Here is a 17,646-nt window from a genome sequence, read left to right on the forward strand (position 1 = left end):
CCCCAGGCAACTTTTTGAAATCTAGGCTCCTACAAAGCACAGGCAGAATTCTTTGAAGTGGTTTGGTCCTATCTGAAAGGCTTCAGAACTGTGATTTCAGAAACACCTGTTCCTATCACAATTCCTTTTGGTTGGTGCACAAAAAGTCACGAAAGTAGGTTCAATGGAAAACCACACTCAGTCTTGTGTCTCTTTAGACTTTTTGATGGTTTTGGTTTTGTGATACTGGGGATCCAACCCAGTGTTCTTTTATTCTTATACACACACACACACACACACACACACACACCTTTATGATAGGTCTTTAGCTGGGGGGTAGGGGTGGGGGTGGCTCCCAGAACTGAGTGGACACAGCTGCCATGCCCTTGAACTTTCAAAATCCTGAACTAAATAAACCTCCTTCTCTATATAAAGAAGCTTGTCTCAGGTATCTTATGATAGTGACAGAGCGCTGGCTGATACACCCTGTGATCCAGAATTTCCTAAGTCTGTATCATGCCCATTAATGTCAGCAGACATGAATGTAAAGTCTGTAAAAGCATGCTTTATAATAGCAAAAGGCTGTGAGCAATATATATGACCATCGGCAGTTGAGTGGATTTCTTGTGAACTAGAGGGAATATAAAATACCAACTATAGTGAATAAACTACGATTCTGCAGCAACTTGGGTAAACTTAAAATAATACAAGGCAGATGAACGCAAGTGGGAATTACACACTGCACAGCTCTGTGTATCTGCATACATGCTGCACGGCTCCACCCATCTAGAGCCCTGGGTGAGCAGAGGGTGAACTCATGTGTTATTTAGAAAGTTACTTCTCTTCCAGGAAAGGAAGTGGTGTGGCGACTTGTCCCTCAGCCTCCAGCCTTTGAGTACTTCGGCTCCATTTGGTGGCACTGTTTGGAGAGGCTAGGAGGTGTGGTCTTGTTGGAGAGGGCATGTCACTGGAAGCGTCATAGAGGTTTCAAAGCCTCTGCTGTTATTCTAAGTTTGCTCCTTGCTTTGTGCTGACGATGGGATAGACTAATGACCCCTAGCCACAGCTCAGTTAGCTGCAGGATCACGAGGCTGTGTAGGGTGCTATCCATTAACTATTTCTACATAGGCGCTTCCCAGGCTTTGGATTTATGATGGGTTTAAGGCTATGACCCCACTGTAAGAGGAGGAACCTCTGTGTCTGTCCTCACAGAGTACCTGTTCACAAGCTCGGCACGTTCAGTTGCCTTGTGTGTTGGGTCTATGTGCTTAGTTCTGCCACTCAGGAAATCTTAATAAAGACATTGATTAGACTTATATCTAACTTGAAATAAAATGAAATAGTAAATGCCATATACTTTGATGGATTAGGTAAGAACTGAAAAAATTTTATATATATATATATATATATATATATATATATATAGATAGATAGATAGATAGATAGATAGATAGTTGGGACTCAGTTACATCTGCATTTCCTTAAACTTAAATGTATTCTTTTGTCATCGTAATCATTGGTGTGTGTGTGTGTGTGTGTGTGTGTGTGTGTGTGTGTGTGTGTGTGACACACATTCAGGGCTGTGCTAGAAATCTAACTTAGAGCCTTGAACTTGTCAGACCTACACTACACACTACACAAACTGAGATCTTTCAGAGGTTATGTTTATATACAGATAATGATGCTGCTGAGCCTGGTGATGCAGGCCTGCATCCCTAGCTACAGGGTGCTGAGGTGGGAGGAAGGAAAAGTTCAGGGCAAGCCTAGACTACAGAGTGAGTTCAAAGGCAGCCTGGATAACTGGGTGAGATTCTTGTTTAGAGTAAAAAGTAAGAACAGGGTTGGGGCCTTTGGTCAGTGGCAGAGTGCTTGTCTAATAGACCCCCCCCCCCCCCGTACATTATCAATGCTGGAAGAAAAGTATAAAAGCATTGCTCATCATTAATTTTTTGTCCAATTTATGCCATTCACCCGGTAGTTTCTTGTGTGTTTTATTTCCCGTTCCCTTTAAAATCCCTAACTACAAAAAACGCCAAGCATGTAATCCCCTGATCTTTTCACCCCCTTCATTCCATCCGTTTTTACAAACCTATCCTTTTATGAAGCGAAGGAGCCTTTAACTCTCATTCTTCCGATTATGACTCTGCCTTGTGATGCTAACCCAGCAGGACTGAGGAAGAAAGTCTCAGATGATGAGTTGGATTTAAAGCCTCCTATTTGGAGTCTCTGCTGTATTTTTCTTCTCCCGTGAATTTTGGTTGGTGGAACCGGAATCATCTGGGAAAACCTCGATCTCCTCCGTCACTGTTTCCCCCAGGGGCAGCCTAAGATCGCATGTGTGAGCGCATGTGTGAGCGGTGGCCAGAGTAAACAACCCAGGTCGTTAGTGGAGCCTCTGAAATCCAACTCGCAGGCACTGCTGAAGGATGGCTCCTCAGCGAGCCCCTTTAGGGTTGCCCTTTACAGAAATAGCCTCTGTTCTCCATCCCTCATGGCTTTCCTGGTGCGCTGTACCCCACTAAACTCCAACAAAAGCCACAACTTCATTTACTTCTAATTCACGCAGGAAATTAGGAATCACCACCAACAAAGTCGAATAATTTTTGCTTTTAATATATACACCGGTCGGGAGTTCATTATAAATTAGACTGTTTTTTTTTTTTTCTTTCTCTTGATTCTTGGGGAAACATAGGATATTATCAAGATTTCAGGTAGAAAAGGCATTTAAATTGAAAAGTATAAATTCATTGCCACTTAGAACCCAGTATTACTCCACTTTAGTAATCTAGATATTATTGCAAGAGGGAATTCAGTGTGACATTTAATTTTCCTGGGTTGTGTGATTTGGGAGTAAGAACGACCCTGAGAAGACGTTAAAATCTTCCTCTCGGGCGTGGTTGCGCACGCCTTTAATCCCAGCACTTGGGAGGCAGAGGCAGACGGATTTCTGAGTTCGAGGCCAGCCTGGTCTACAAAGTGAGTTCCAGGACAGCCAGGGCTACACAGAGAAACCCTGTCTCGAAGCCCCCCCACTCCAATCTTCCTCTCAGAAACATGAGGTGCTGGGAATTGCAAAACTGGAGCTACACTCCAGGATCTGATTCTCCGAACAGCTTAGTTTCTTTCTGGTGCCCCCTTCTTCCCTTCCCCCATCTTCACCGTCATTGTCATTGTCCTCATCCTCGTCTTTGTCCTTGTCGTCCTCCTCTTCTTCCTCCTCCTCTTTCTCCTCTCCTTCTGTCCTATTCTTCCTGTTCCTTCTGCTTCTTCTATTCCTCCTCCTCCTCCTCCTCCTCTTCCTCCTCCTTCTCTTTGGGGTCTATGTAGCCTGGAACTTATTAGGTAGCCCAGTCAGGCCTCAAACTTACAGAGATCCATCTGCCTCTGCCTCCCAAGGCTATGATTAAAGCTATGGTTAAAGGTATGTGCCACCATATATGGCTTTCACAGAGCAATTCTTCTTTATTGTTTTAATTTATTTTTTATTTTACATATACCTATGTTTTGCCCACATGTATGTCACTGTACTGTACGTGTGCTGAGCCATCTGTGACCAGAAGAGGGCTACCATGGAAGTGCTGGGAGTCTAACTCAGGTCTGCTGTAAGAGCAACAGGTGCCTTTAACCATTTGGCATCTCTCCAGGCCCCAAAACAATTTTAAATGGCTTCCAGTCTACCACTATATCACCCTGAGTGCACCAATTCCATGTAAATGGTTTTCACATACAATGTAGTTTTAAAATCATTCTAGACATTTCTAGAGTATCATATTATCTTAGATGTGATACCATTTGCTTAAAGTGGGATATGGCACCTGACTTCTAACCTAAGACCAAAAAAAAAAAAAAAAAAAAAAAAAACCAAACAACCCCCCCCACTCATTCCTTTCATTACACACAAATATACACATATTGTGCTTATATATATATATATACACACACACAATACATATATATTTATAAACACACACATATAAATATACATATATACAATCTTCATATTCATATATATATACAGATATTGTGTACATGTTTTCCTATATAAACATACATAAAGAGCAAAATGGTAAAATGTATGTGTGTGTCTGTCTGTGTGTGTGTCTGTGTGTGTGTGTGTGTGTCTGTGTAGACTCTGGAGCTGGACAAACCTAGATTTTTTATTTATTTGTTTGTGTTGGGGGATCTCAGCAGCCATAGTGAGTGTGGAGGTCAGAGGACAGCTTCACCTGAGTCTGTTCTCTCTTCCTACTATGTGGCCTGGGGATCAAGCTTAGGTTCTCAGGCTTGGGGACAAGAGTCTATAGATGCCAAGCCATCTCCCCAGCCCTTGATGTGTGTGTGTGTGTGTGTGTGTGTGTGTGTGTGTGTGTGTGTGTGGATGTGTGTGGTGTGTGTTTGTGTGTGGTGTGTATGTGTGGGGATGTGTGTGTGGAGTGTGTGTGTATTTGTGTGTGTGGAGTATGTGTGTATGTGTTTGTGTGGAGTATGTGTGTGTATGTGTTTGTGTGTGGGGGTGTGTATTTGTGTGTGTGTGTGGAGTGTGTTGTGGGGGTGTGTGGTGTGTGTTTGTGTGTGTGGCATATGTGTATGTGTGTGTTTGTGCTTGTGTGTATGTGGAGTATGGGTGTGTGTGGTGTGTGTTTGTATGTGTGGTGTGTGTGTGTGTTTGTGTGTGCTTGTGTGTATGTGGAGTGTGTGTGTGTATGTGTGTGGTGTGTGTTTGTGTGTGTGGTGTATGTGTGTGTGTGGTGTGTTTATGTAAGACAAGGACTCTTGTAACTCTGGCTATCCTTGACCTTGTTGTATAGTAAGGGTAACTTTGAACTCCATATCTTCCTGTTCCCCCTCCTACCTTCTGGGATTCCAGACCTTGCCACGATGCCTAAAAAACCCACAGATCTTTCTTGCTGTGGCTGTGTTCCTTGGCAGCTAGAAAGACATTTAAAATGTAAGTTTAACCATCAGTAAACTGAGGGCACCACAGATTCCATTAGATAGACTATAAGGACAAAAGAGAAGATCTGTGCTGAGTATTTGGCATCTGCCCTACATCCAGCAAGCTGTGACCATGCCCAGCATGGTGAATGGTGAGCACTCTGAAGACAAGATTGGCATGATCTTGGCATCTGTGTGGATTACACCATGGGAGGCTGCCTTACCATGCTTCACTGGGGTGGCTTGTCTGTGAGGTCTGCCAAGTCTCTGAGAACTGGGTCTAAGCCAAGAGACATGTCATAGTCTTTTGAGGGATTTTCTTTTAACCTGTTTAGTTATTTATTATTTATGTATGTGTGTACTTTCAGAGGCCAGAAAAGGGCATCAGATCCCTACCCTACCCCACCCTGCCCAGCTAGAGTTACTGGCAGTTGTGAGTCACCCAACCTAACATGGGTACTTGGTACTGAACCCTTGACCTCTGGAGGAAGAGTATGTACTCTTAACTGTTGAGCCATCTCTCCAGCTCTTTAGACACAATTTATTATTTGACTTTGAGTTTCTGTGTAGGCTTATTAGTCTTGAAAAACTATGTTTCAACAGACCACACATGACCAGTCCTGATCTTTGACGCAGGGCCAAAAATGTCTCAGAAGCCTGGCAAGTGGGGCACACAGAGCATACTGAAAGCCAGCAAGGCCCCCTGTACTGCATGTGTTCTGTGTAAATGAAGACACTCAGAAGACCAGTTGGTTTTGACCTCTGGATCCAATGGATAGAACCACTGGACAGGCAATGTCGGCTGTGGGTACACCATGCGTTGTGGTTCTGTGTACTGGGGCTGCAGGGCTGGCCTGTGGTTAGATGAGAATCCAGACTGCTGGAATCTAGAAATGTCAGCTGGCTAGGCAGCTGTCTGTCCAGGAGCAAGGTCAGACATACAGGATGAGTCAGGATGGGTTTGGACGACACTAGTGTAGGATGTTCAGAGGCTAGTCCAGGCTGCCTGTCACAGGGATAGGTCAGGACTGAGAACAAGGCTAGCCAGAGCTGTGTCCAAGAACCAGAGTGGAAACTAGAGAGAGAGAGAGAGAGAGAGAGAGAGAAAGCCAAAGGCCACAGCAGGGCGGGGCAGAGAGGGACGGGGGAAGAGGAATGTTTTCTTTGCTTGCTAACTGGTCAGGAAGTCTGTATCAAGAAAAGGGAGACGAGGGCGCAGAAGACGGGTTTCCTTTCTGTAGGACAGAACCTGGCGAGCAGAGGGCAGTCTGACCCAGGGTAACTTGCAGTTTCTGTGGGGAGGAGTTCAGGGTAAGAGGGGGTCACCTGTGCTACTTCCCCAGGGTCCTGTCACATGGACATTTCTCCCTCTCATCCTCATATAGACTCAACTGTGCCGCAGAAATAAATGAACCCCGAAGCTCAGTGGTTAGCACAAGGATCCTCTAGTTGCTGCTCCGGGGCCTGTGTGCTCTGAGTTGACGATAGCCAAGAGTCTTTGTTCTGAGGCCCCAAGCTGCCTCTCTCTTATGTTCTGTTGTGACCTCTGCTATAGTGCAGAAGAAAAGACTGGGAAAGTTCCCTTACTTCACTCTAACCCCACACTGTATTTCTTTTTTTTTTTAATTTAGTTTAATTTTTTATTTTTTGAACATTAGTGTTTTATCTGCACATATGTCTATGTGGAGGTGTTAGGTCCCCTGGAACTAGAGTTACAGACAGTTGTAAACTGCCACATGGGTGCTAGAAATTGAACCCTGGTCTCCTGGAAGAGCAGTCAATGCTCTTAACCCCCGGATCCCTCTCTCCAGCTCCCAACACTGTATTTCTTATCTAGACTTTTTGGGCAAGTTCCTTAACAGTCTCCACATTTCCACCCTTGTCTTCCCCAGGTCTAAGGCAGCCAGCTCCAGGCATGACCATCATTGCCGCAGATCTGGTGATGTGCCCTTCTGCTGCCCTCTCCACTTATGGTCTAGCATAGCTCTGCCCTTCAGAGAACAAGCCATGGAGACTTAGTAAGATTTTCTCGGCCTTCTGAGTCTCATTTTGCCAGTTGCCCTACCTCTCCCAGTTGCTTACATCTCATATCCCCTTATCCTAGGCCCACGTCATCCTCTTTCTCTAGTCTATAACATTCCATGGCCTCTCTTAGTTCTAGAGCATCCCAGATTCCCTTTGTTCCTGTGACCTAGACCGCTCAGTACCCTCCCTGTTTGGCTACCTTTAACTTAACTTGCCATTTCTAAGCTTGCATGCCACTTTCCCAGAAAGCCTCTCTTGCATAAATTTGCAAGGAAAATCATAGGCTTCAGTAGACTGTAATCTTCAAGAGAGGGATTTCCATCTTGCTCCCTGAATGACCCACACACTTAGAACTGTCCTTAACACATAACAGTTAACACATAACTTCCTTGTATGAGTGAATGAATGAATGAATGAATGAACAAATTGTATGTAAAAATTCTTTAGCTCCAAAAACCAACACTAACCAACAAAGGTAGAAAAGAGAATCATTTAGAAGAATCCTAGGGTTTTTCACAGAGTCACCATGACGTGTGCAAAGCCGGTCTGACCAAGCCATGAAGGGTCGGCATCAGGCAGGAGAAACCACAGACGTGGTTACATCACAGGGATACCCTGGCAAGGGCACCACCCTGGCTTTGCTATCAGACACCGCTGCCCTGGCACTGCAGCTGCTGGGCATTAGCTACAGCTCCATGGCCCTTCTTGTGTTTCAGCTCTCATTAACCCTGTGACTTGACATTACCCTGGGAGAGTAGCAGCCTCAGACAGGAATATCTGATGGGTGAGATGAGTTCAGGCATCCATCTGTGGCTAGAGAGCTGCTGAAAGTGAGTCCTCGCACTTATCAATGGACCGGGCAGGCCTCCACCTGTTTTAGAACAGCCATTTAAGACTGAATGACCTCACAAACTTGAACTATGGGGACTGCTTAGAATAAAGATTTCCATCAACTCAGACGGGCATAAAAATTAGGAAATGTTGAGTCCACAATTCCTAGTCCTATTCCATTCTAAAAAGAACCATTATGATACGTTGGTAACAGTTCATCCACATGTCTATTAGATGCTTCTTGGATAAGAATTATCTCTTGAGTCATACAGGGCTAGACGTAGCAGTTACGGTATGCTTGCCCTTTGTATATGAAGCGAGCGCTCTGGTGTTTTTACTTGGGAATAAAATGGCTGGTTAGAGTCTCAAGGCTTGCCCAGGTGCCGTTGTGGGGATGATTGGTAACTCAGAGGGAATCACAGATGTCCCACAAGCAGGGAGCACACTGGCTCTCAATGCTGGTGCTTCGTGTGTGTGATATTAAGAAGCCCTGGGTATTACCTGTCTGAGACTGATCAAGGTGGGACCCTGTCTATCAATTTATGGGGAAGCCAAGATAGGTTCTGATAGAAGGGAAGTATCCACTGTGCTTTATCTTTGTCAGATGTTAGTGACCCAAGAGAACAGCATCCTACACAGAAATCCTTCACAGAATAAACTATGTGAAGAGTTCTGCTAGGAAATTATCCAAATGTATTTTTTTTTCTGGGTAGTTTCTGCTTAAGTAAACTTCTAGACCTAACCTGCCATCACCTGACTGCCTGAAAAGTTAGTTCCCGGTGGCCACCTGCTCATTTTCTTTGTTGTGTTGGTGGGTGGCTGACTCTGGTGCCCTGGAGGCTGTGCTCAGCAATAAATGAATGATGGACTTAAATGAGATTAGGTCATTGCACTTGTGGTTATCAGGTGGCTGAACCTGACTCAGTAACTGAGATAGTTCCAAAAGTAGGACCTCAGATCTGTCAGTACCCACAGTGACCTCCCAAGAACTTGAGGACACCTCTGTAACCTCCTTGGCACTGTGAATCTTCACTTGGGTTTCTGCCTGTAGAAGATGCTATACATGAGTTTTTTAATGGTCCCATATGCTTTGTTCTACTAAATAACCCCTCCACAGAATTTCTACATTAAACCAAGCCTTATGTGCTGTGTGTTTATGTAGGACATATAGGAGTCCTGTAGGAAGCTGTTATGGCTAAAATCAATGTTCTATGCATATCTAAAAGGGCAGCACTTCCATTTTATATACTTCTGAAATAACAGACATTTTGTTTTGTTTTGTTCTGTTTTCTTGAGACAGGATTTCTTTGTGTATCCCTGGATGTTCTGGAACTAGCTCTGTAGACTAGGCTAGTCTTGAACTCAGAGATTGGCCTTCCTCTGCCTGTGCTGGAGTTAATGGTGTGTGCCACCACTGCCCAGCTGTGAGAGATATTCTTTCTTTCTTTCTTTCTTTCTTTCTTTCTTTCTTTCTTTCTTTCTTTCTTTCTTTCTTTCTTTCTTTCTTTCTTTCTCTCGTTCTCTCGTTCTCTCTCTCTTTCTTTCTTTCTTTCTTTCTTTCTTTCTTTCTTTCTTTCTTTCTTTCACCACACCTGAATCATATTAAATCTTTTTTATATAATCTAATGAACAGATAATGGCTAGATTTTTTTTATCTCTTTATAGAGCTTGTTTTTGCTGTTTTGAGGCTTGAACCTAGGACCTTGCACATACTAGGCAAACCATCTACCATTGAATTACACTCTCATCTATTTCTTTGCTTTTATTTTGAGATGGGTTTTCACTTCCTTGCTCAGTCTGGGATTTGCTGCTCCAGTCTCTGGGATAGTTGGCTTATACCACCAGGCCCTACTCTGGGTTAGTAATTTTAAAATAGATGAATTGAGAAAAATTTTAGTTTGGAGTCACATTCAAAATAAAAGTTAGCTGTGATTCATTTGAACACACAGATGTTTGAGTGTTGATAATACACAAAACTATTGTCTTATAGCATGTATAACTGAGATGAGAGTCAATATTTTGCTTGTACTCTGGCCATTTTAAAGAGTATACTAGTTTCAGTATCAAAGTAGACATCAATGGAAGCAATCACCTCTGGTGTTTTAATCGCAGTTACATTGTTTTTCTTACCTCTGTATCTTGATGGTTATCCAAACAGTCATAGGAGGGAAGAAAGGCTCGGAAGCTTGTATCATGTGACTATTGAAACAATGTCTTTAATTTGTCTACACAGGAAATGACTGATTTTATCCTGTCTCAGAGAGAGGCTAAGACCATGGCCAGGGTATGGAAAGGTCAGTAGGAGTCAAAGGAAAAGAATTAGAGGTGTCTGTTGCAGGAAGAGGAAGTTGAATGTAGGTGCTGAGGTCAAGCAGATAGGGTGACAGTGGTGTCTGGGGGAGCGGTAAGGTGGGCATGGAGTCCAGTCAGTGCTGACACCAGTTCTCTCTACCGGTGGACAGAAGCCATGCCCTTCGCTGGGCTTTGCAAAATTCCCAGAAAGCCGTAAGTCTTGGCTCTTTGCTATGAACGCAGAAGAAATGAAAGTCTGTGTTCACACAAGGTCTTACAGGAACTGGAAAGTCACTTAGAACCTGAAGACAACCCGGACGCTCATGAATGGTGAAGAGAATGCTCTGTGACAAATAAAATCATTATACTTTTGTGTGTGTTTATATCTGTGTATATAGTGTTTGTGTACAGTGTGTCTGTATGTATAATGTTTGTGTGTTTATATATTTGTGTGTGTTTGTGTCTATGTATGTAGTGTTTGTGTTTTTACCTGTGTGTGTTTAGTGTTTGTGTGTGTGTGTGTCTGTGTGTGTACATGTATGTTTGTATAGCTGTGTGTATAGTGTTTATGTGCATGTGGATGTATGTAGTTAGAGTGTGAATGTGTATGTAGTGTGTTTGTGTCCGTATGTGTAGTGTTTGTGTGTTTATATATTTGTGTGTGTGTGTGTCTGTCTGTCTGTCTGGTTTGGGGGTGATCCCAGGATCATTCTGCTGAGTGTGGCAGTGTAGACCTTCCCAAAAGAAGTATACAGTACATAATTCCATATAAAGATATAAAGATATAAAGCTCTAGAAAATGCCACGTCCCATCAGTGGCAAGAACAGCGCAGTGGTTGCCTAGAGAGAGGGGAGGATTACAATTTGAGGTGTAATGGAAATGTATTGGTGTCACAGGTACGTTCATATATCGAAACATGGGAAGCTTTACACAGGACATAGGTGAGCTTATTGTAAAAATGTCGAAAGTTACAAAAAAGAATAAGACTTGTTACGTGTTCAATAAATGCCAGGTCATACGCATTAATAACTAGACGCTGCTTGTTACTATCTCTGTTACAGACGAGGAAACTGAAGCTCAGAGAGGTTAAATAACATCCCTAGTACTACACAGCAGCCCAGAGGTGTGGTTAACATGTTGTTGGCTCTAGGTAGAGCATATCTGACTAGCCACCTAAACCAGCCAAGAGACCTAACAGTGCAGTGTTTCAGAACAACCTCTAGGGGGCAGTGGTAGCACCCAAGAATTTTGTGACCCTTCATGAGAACTGTTAAACATGTGAATTGGGCTTTTGATGGTGGTGGTTCATGCCTTTAATCTCAGCACTTGTGACTTGGAGGTCAGCCTGGTCTACAGAACAAATTCCAGGATAGCCAAAGCTAGACAGTGAACCTCTGTCTCAAAAAGCAAAGAAAAAGAATTTGATTTTCCTTATTCAGTTGTTAATTCCCAGGCAACAAAACTCACTCAGCTAAGAGTACACCCAGTAACTTTTGGTTATTATACATTCCCAGGGCTGTGCAACTTTTGACAATGTATTTTCGTAACATTTTAGCTTCCCTTAATGAAACCCTGTCACCCTGAAGTTCCCTCCCTTCCTTTACCCTAGTCAGGCACTCACTTTGCGGTCCGTATATGCTTGCCTCTTCTGGACACTTCATATAAAGGGAATCCTCTCCACATGGCCTCTGTGCCTAGCGGTTTTTGTTTTGTTGTGTTGTGTTTTGTTTTGTTTCTCAGGACGTTTTCAAGATTGTCCATGTAAGGCATGCAATGCTAACCTGTTAGTTTTTGGCACTGAATGATGACGTTGTGTTAACGTGGAATTTGATTGATTGATCTGATTATCAGTTAACTGTCCCTGAAGAAGTTTCTGTTTTCCCACTGTTATGAATAACACTGCTATTCTCAGCTTTTTAATTTTGCTTTGTGTGGGGATGTCAGTGCAGGTTTGGAACCCAGGGCCTTACATGTGTGAGGTACGCCTTCTACCAGCTATAGCCCCACTTTACCGTCCCCACTTTTCCAAATGCAAGTGCTGCGATTCAAGGCCCTGTGCCACCAGATTCAGCTCTCAATCAGTTTTACTTAAAAAAGTGATGGCCATTTGTGAGAGGGTCCACATTGCAGGCACAAATGCGTGCAAGCAGAAGGCTATTTACTTTGTAATTAAGAAAATGAGTGAGGACTTTGGCAATATATTTTTTCCCTTGTATAAAGTATTCAGATGGAGACCATAGGTCTCCATGATAGTGTTTCCTAATTACTAGTGTTTAGGAAGACTGTTAGCAAAATAGTAGATAATATTTGTTCTCCTGTGTGAGGCACTTGCTATAAAGCCGGTGTGTATTTTCTGGTATAATTCCTACCCTAGTGTCTGTACGAGGTGTTATTATCTTTGTTATAGACGAGGCTTCTGAGGCTTCTAAGGCCCTCAGGCATTGTAGCCAAGACTACCTGACAGCTGTTGTTGGTTTTTTTGGGGGTGTGGGGTGGGGTGGGGAGTAGGCTAGGTACAGGAGCAGTCTTTTATCTCCACAGTGTTCTCTGCTCAGCCCGGGCTTTCTGGGAGCCCCTGCCTGCTGGATACCTCAGTAGCACCAGGAATTTAACATCTCCAGATGCTTCCCAAATGTTGGGAATAAATATCCAGCTTTCCCTCTCTTCCCTTCTAAGGTTTATGTCTGAGGTTGGCAAACCCTTGCTCTTGGGGGCCTGAGAGCTTTCAACCTCCCAACCTTCCCAGTCACCATCCCAGCTGCTCAACTCTGTTATGTCACCGTGAGAACAGCCACACACTGTATGCAAAGTCTGGGACTGGCTGTATTCCAATAAAACTTTATTTATAAAAGAGTGTAATGGACGCATGTGACCAGCTGGCTGCTGCTTGCTAACCTCCCGTTTTCCACAGTTTCTCGGGAAGAACCCAGTCACTCCCAGAAGTAGCTGGTTCACCACATCTTAGTCTTGCTTCCCCGAGCCGCTGTTCACAAACCCTGACTCAGGCCTCCTGACGCCACAAGAAGACAAACTCCAGTTCCTTTCCTTGGTGCTGTTGATAGGGCACTGAACCGCAGACCCAGGACAGTGCCACCCAGAGCAGGGCTTCACAGGGACAAAGAGGGGACACAGAACTGCTGTTCTGATCCTGAACGACCCTGGCCAGGGTTTATCGTAGAACCTGCTACAGTTCTCCCTTCAGGAGGATTGTTCAAGTTCATCCGAATAAACGTGCCCGGTGCCTAATGCTGAGCTATTGTCAAAATTAGGATGGGTTTATCATGCTTTTCCGATAGCTATGGAAAAATGCCTTGAGGTTCTTTTGTGGGAAAACTTAAGATCAATGATTAAGATCAATGATTTTTTAATTTAAGACTTCATCTTATTGCGGTGGGCGTATGTCTTTGTGTGCTTATCTTTTTTTTTTTCCTTTTTGGTTTGTGGGTATGTGCATATGTATGTAGAGGATAGCCGTGGTGCCATTCCTCAGGAGTCGTCTACCTTGATTTTTTGACAGTCTCTTCCTGGTCTTGAGCTCACTGATTTGAGTAGGCTAACTGGCCAGTGAACCCCAGGAGTACATCTTCCTTCACCTCCTAGTGCTTCTTAGCATGGAGTTTCTGGGTCTCTAACTCAGATCTTCATGTGTGCGCAACAGTCGCTTTACCCAATGTGCCTCTCTCTCCCCAGCGCCAGGCCCTGATTTTTAATGGTGTGGTTTTAGCTTCCTAGACAAACTGGAAGGATGGGAGGGTCGGGAGATTGCCAGGGTTCTTCATTCACAGTGGCAAAGCCTCCTGTGGCCTGCCAGGAGCTACAATGAGAAGGTCGACATTAACATATCAAGATCAGCTAAGAGTGTGCTTTAACTCTTAGGGTTTACTCTGTGCGTATTCTGTGAGTCTGGGCATCTGTAGACTGACATGAATCCATTATTGTTTACGATTTATTGTGTAAAAGATAAATGGCTAGCCAATACTGTGTACGCTCTCCCTGCTTAGTGTCTTTATTTGAACATCTGTTATCTTTTTAAAGCAACACAAACAAGCCTTATCTTTAGGAATTATGTACTGAATTATTCATAGATGAAATAGGGTTCCAAGGAGAACCTTTCAAATAATCTCTGGCGAGACTGTGTGTGGATATGGTGGAAACAAGATTGGTCCTGAGATAACATTTGTTTAAGTTTAGCATTGGGACCTAGAGGTGCGCTATACTACTTCCCCATTTCTTTGAAAATGTCCTAAAGTGTTTTGTTTAAGACTCCCCCCCCCCCAACTTCAGAATTTATAAACAAAACTTTACTGGGATAAGAACTCCATGGTAGGTGGCAAGAAGGGAACTATCCTTACTTAGGAGCTGGGAACCAGTAGGTCCCAATTCTTTAACATATTGGGAGTGCAGGCTCTTTCATTCCTAAGTATACTCTAGACTTCCTGCAAGACCGAGGTCATGTGATCAGAGGAAGGGCATGCAAGGTCATGTGATCAGAGGAAGGTCATGCAAGGTCATGTGATCAGAGGAAGGTCATGCAAGGTCATGTGATCAGAGGAAGGGGCATGAACCTTGTGGCACTGGGCTTGAAAAGGGAAGACACTGTGACCTCAGCAAAGATGGGGAAGTAGGCTGCATCAGCAAATCTCAGAGACGATACTGGAAAGGAAGATTTTTTTCAAAACGAGGTTTTTAAGAGAGGCCAGGGTAAAGCTTTTGGGATCTGTAGACTGGTTGTAGCGTTTGTCTAGGGCAGTAGAACACCGGCATCTATGGAGAGACTTGCTCAGAGGAATAAATCACTAGGACGTTAAACTTTTGTAATACTGACCTGCAGGTCGTTTGGTAATGCACAAGGGCTTCACCAAGCCCAGCTCTCTGAGGACACAAATCTGTATGTGAATCCCTGAGAGTCCCCAGCAATAAATAAGCACTTCCTAGATTATAATTTGCTCACATAGATACAGAGGATCTTTGGAGAAAGTGGAGACACCTCCTCAGCTAGGTCACGATTCTCACAAAGCCTGCGGGACTTCGAGGTTCAGACCCATGGCCCCGAGGCTCTTTATCTTTCCTCAAGCCATTCCTTCAAATCCCATCATGATTCTCATCTGGTTGAGTTTAAAAAAAAAAAACAAAACAAAAATCTCACTATGTAACTGGGGGTTGTTAGTTTTAATTGTCAACTTGACACACTCCAGAATCACCAGGGAAGAGATCCACAAGGTATGGATTACGTTAGCCCCTGTGCCAGCCCATGAGGGATGTTCTTCCATCTATTAATTGAGGTGGAAAGACCTACACTGAATGTGGCTAGCAAAGTTCCAGAGGCTTGGCCCTGGACCAGAGAGAAAGAGGAGGAGTCAGCAGAGAAAGGGGAGGAGCCAGCGGAGCCCTGGCTTCGGAGCATTCTTTGCTCTATGCTATCTGTTCCAGAGGATACAGTGTGACTGATGGAGCTCCCAGCTCTTCCTGCTGTGGCTTCCCAGAGATGGTAGACTAGAACCTGGGACTGTGAGCTGAAATACACCTTTTGGGAATGTTGTTTTTAAACAAGGTATTTCACCCCCGCACCCGGTCAGGGAAACTAAGACAGTGACTTAAAGTCCTGTTGAGTCAAGGGGACCTCTAGCCTTCTGCAAAGTCCTGGACTTTCGAGTGAGAACCTCTGAGTCCTGGTTTCCAGTTCTCCTAGGTAGCCCTTTTCATTGCACAGATTCCGGGATGGTTATTTGCAGCGGTAATTAGAGCAGCTCACTGAACACTGTGTGCTCATCACCACCCACTGATTGACAGCTCGCTAATGGATGTGCAGGGTGTGTTGACAGCTGCAGGTGACACTTGTCCACTTGTCTACAGCCTCTTCCTGTTCCCGCTCTGACTGGGGACAGGTTTTCTATTCAGTCATAGTAATTTGATGCCTTTTTCTGAAAACCTGAATATCTGTTGGTCTGAAGGCTCGATTCTGGAATGTCCCAATGAAGTACGGAAACTCGGTGATAATGAATGGTGAGAGCCAGGTAGGAATATCTTAGAAAAGAGCAGGATGGGGTTTTTAAGTTGGGAGTGATTGTGCATTAATGAGTTTCCTTTGGTGCTGCTACATTTTAATATGAGGCATTGTTTTTTTTGTTTGTTTGTTTGTTTGTTTGTTTTTGTTTTCAAAAAAGCTTTCAGAGTGCCACATGCAATTAAGGCTTCATCAAGCAGAGGCACCTGCATGCCATTACTCATAATGGAAGGTTGCTCCTGGGGTTTCTAATTTCTGTCTTACTGAATCGGAACACAACCATTTATGGAGTATAATACAGAACATTGACTAGGGAATTCAATCATTTTGCAATTAAGTTTGAGGTCTTTCAAGAACATTTTGCCCATTAAGCATGAGACTGTAACCATTAAGAAACGACTTTGAATAAGACTCTAGAAAACACAGGTGGGGAAGTTGGGATACATACAGATGACAGGAAAAGTGACCAAGGCAGGTGTGCAGAATAGTGATGATGCCACCTATAGAAAGAAGCTTATGGCTGCTTCCAGCGGGGCTGGGGCTCAGGCCAAGCCTGGAAGACCATTTGTGTGGAGTGAGAAGGTCTCGGTGTTAGTGCGGTTAGCTTGGTATGTGAACTATAGACAGCAATTAGTACAAGTTCAGCTCAAAATAATCAGATGGCAATTTATAATGGCTCATATCATCATCCCTCAAGACTCGGTACTTAGCGGTGTCATGAGAGAGCCTGTAATTAATGTAGATGCTCAGTCCTGCCTCAGATCTATTGAACCAGAATTTTCATTTTAATGAGACTTGTAAGTGATTCATAGGCACATTAAAATGTGGTTCCAGCAATAAAGATGGCTAGCTGTCTCACTAAGAATAGTCTGCAGGTAGACTGTGCTCGTGTGGCAGCTTCTACATCTTCAAGAATACAGCGGTGCTTCTCATTCTGGTGTCTTTGGCATGGTGACCTTTCAGCCTTTTGGTTTGCAGCCTCGAAGTTCTAAGATAGCTGCTGTAGCTCCTCCAACAACCAAGTTCCAGGCAGGAAGAATGGCTGAGGTGCCTTCTTATTGGCCAGACTTGGGCCATCGGCTAACTTTTAGACTAATTTTTGAGAAGCAGAGATGTATTTACTTGTTCAGTTTAAAAAATGATGGCTTATTACTCGCCAACTCATGAGTACCCCTTGGGGCTAACATGAGAAGAGTCTTTACAGTTTGAACAAAAGAGGGTTCTGGTGTAATGAAGATATGGGAGTCTGTTACTGGGTACGTAGCTGTCATGTGTAGGTTGCCATATACAAAGGGGTCTTCGAAATCATGACAAGAATGAGTTGATCTTGTCCTTGGGTGAATGTCACCCACTCTATAATTTAAGAAACAAGCACAACTATGTGGAGAATAGTGATGAGATCTTTGGAGTGATTCTGTGGGAGACGAGTGTATTTGGCCTAGGACATTGGCCAGTAGATCAGAATCAGGACTGTGTTTGGAAATCCATAGATCACAGCGTGTGGAAGGGAGAGTCACTGGGACTTTGGTGGGATGACACACTCAGCTGGTTGGTTGACTTTTAAATATTTTCCTCAGCT

General features: G+C 43.8%; 1 protein-coding gene across 7 annotated transcripts in view; it reads left to right on the top strand.

Moving 5' to 3' along the window:
• The window catches only part of Tbc1d1 (TBC1 domain family, member 1), a 195,182-nt gene that overhangs the window by 34,913 nt on the left and 142,623 nt on the right, over window positions 1–17,646 (top strand). The window lies entirely within an intron of this gene.

The sequence above is a fragment of the Mus musculus genome, chromosome 5, assembly GCF_000001635.26.
Source record: "Mus musculus strain C57BL/6J chromosome 5, GRCm38.p6 C57BL/6J".
NCBI lineage: Eukaryota > Metazoa > Chordata > Mammalia > Rodentia > Muridae > Mus > Mus musculus.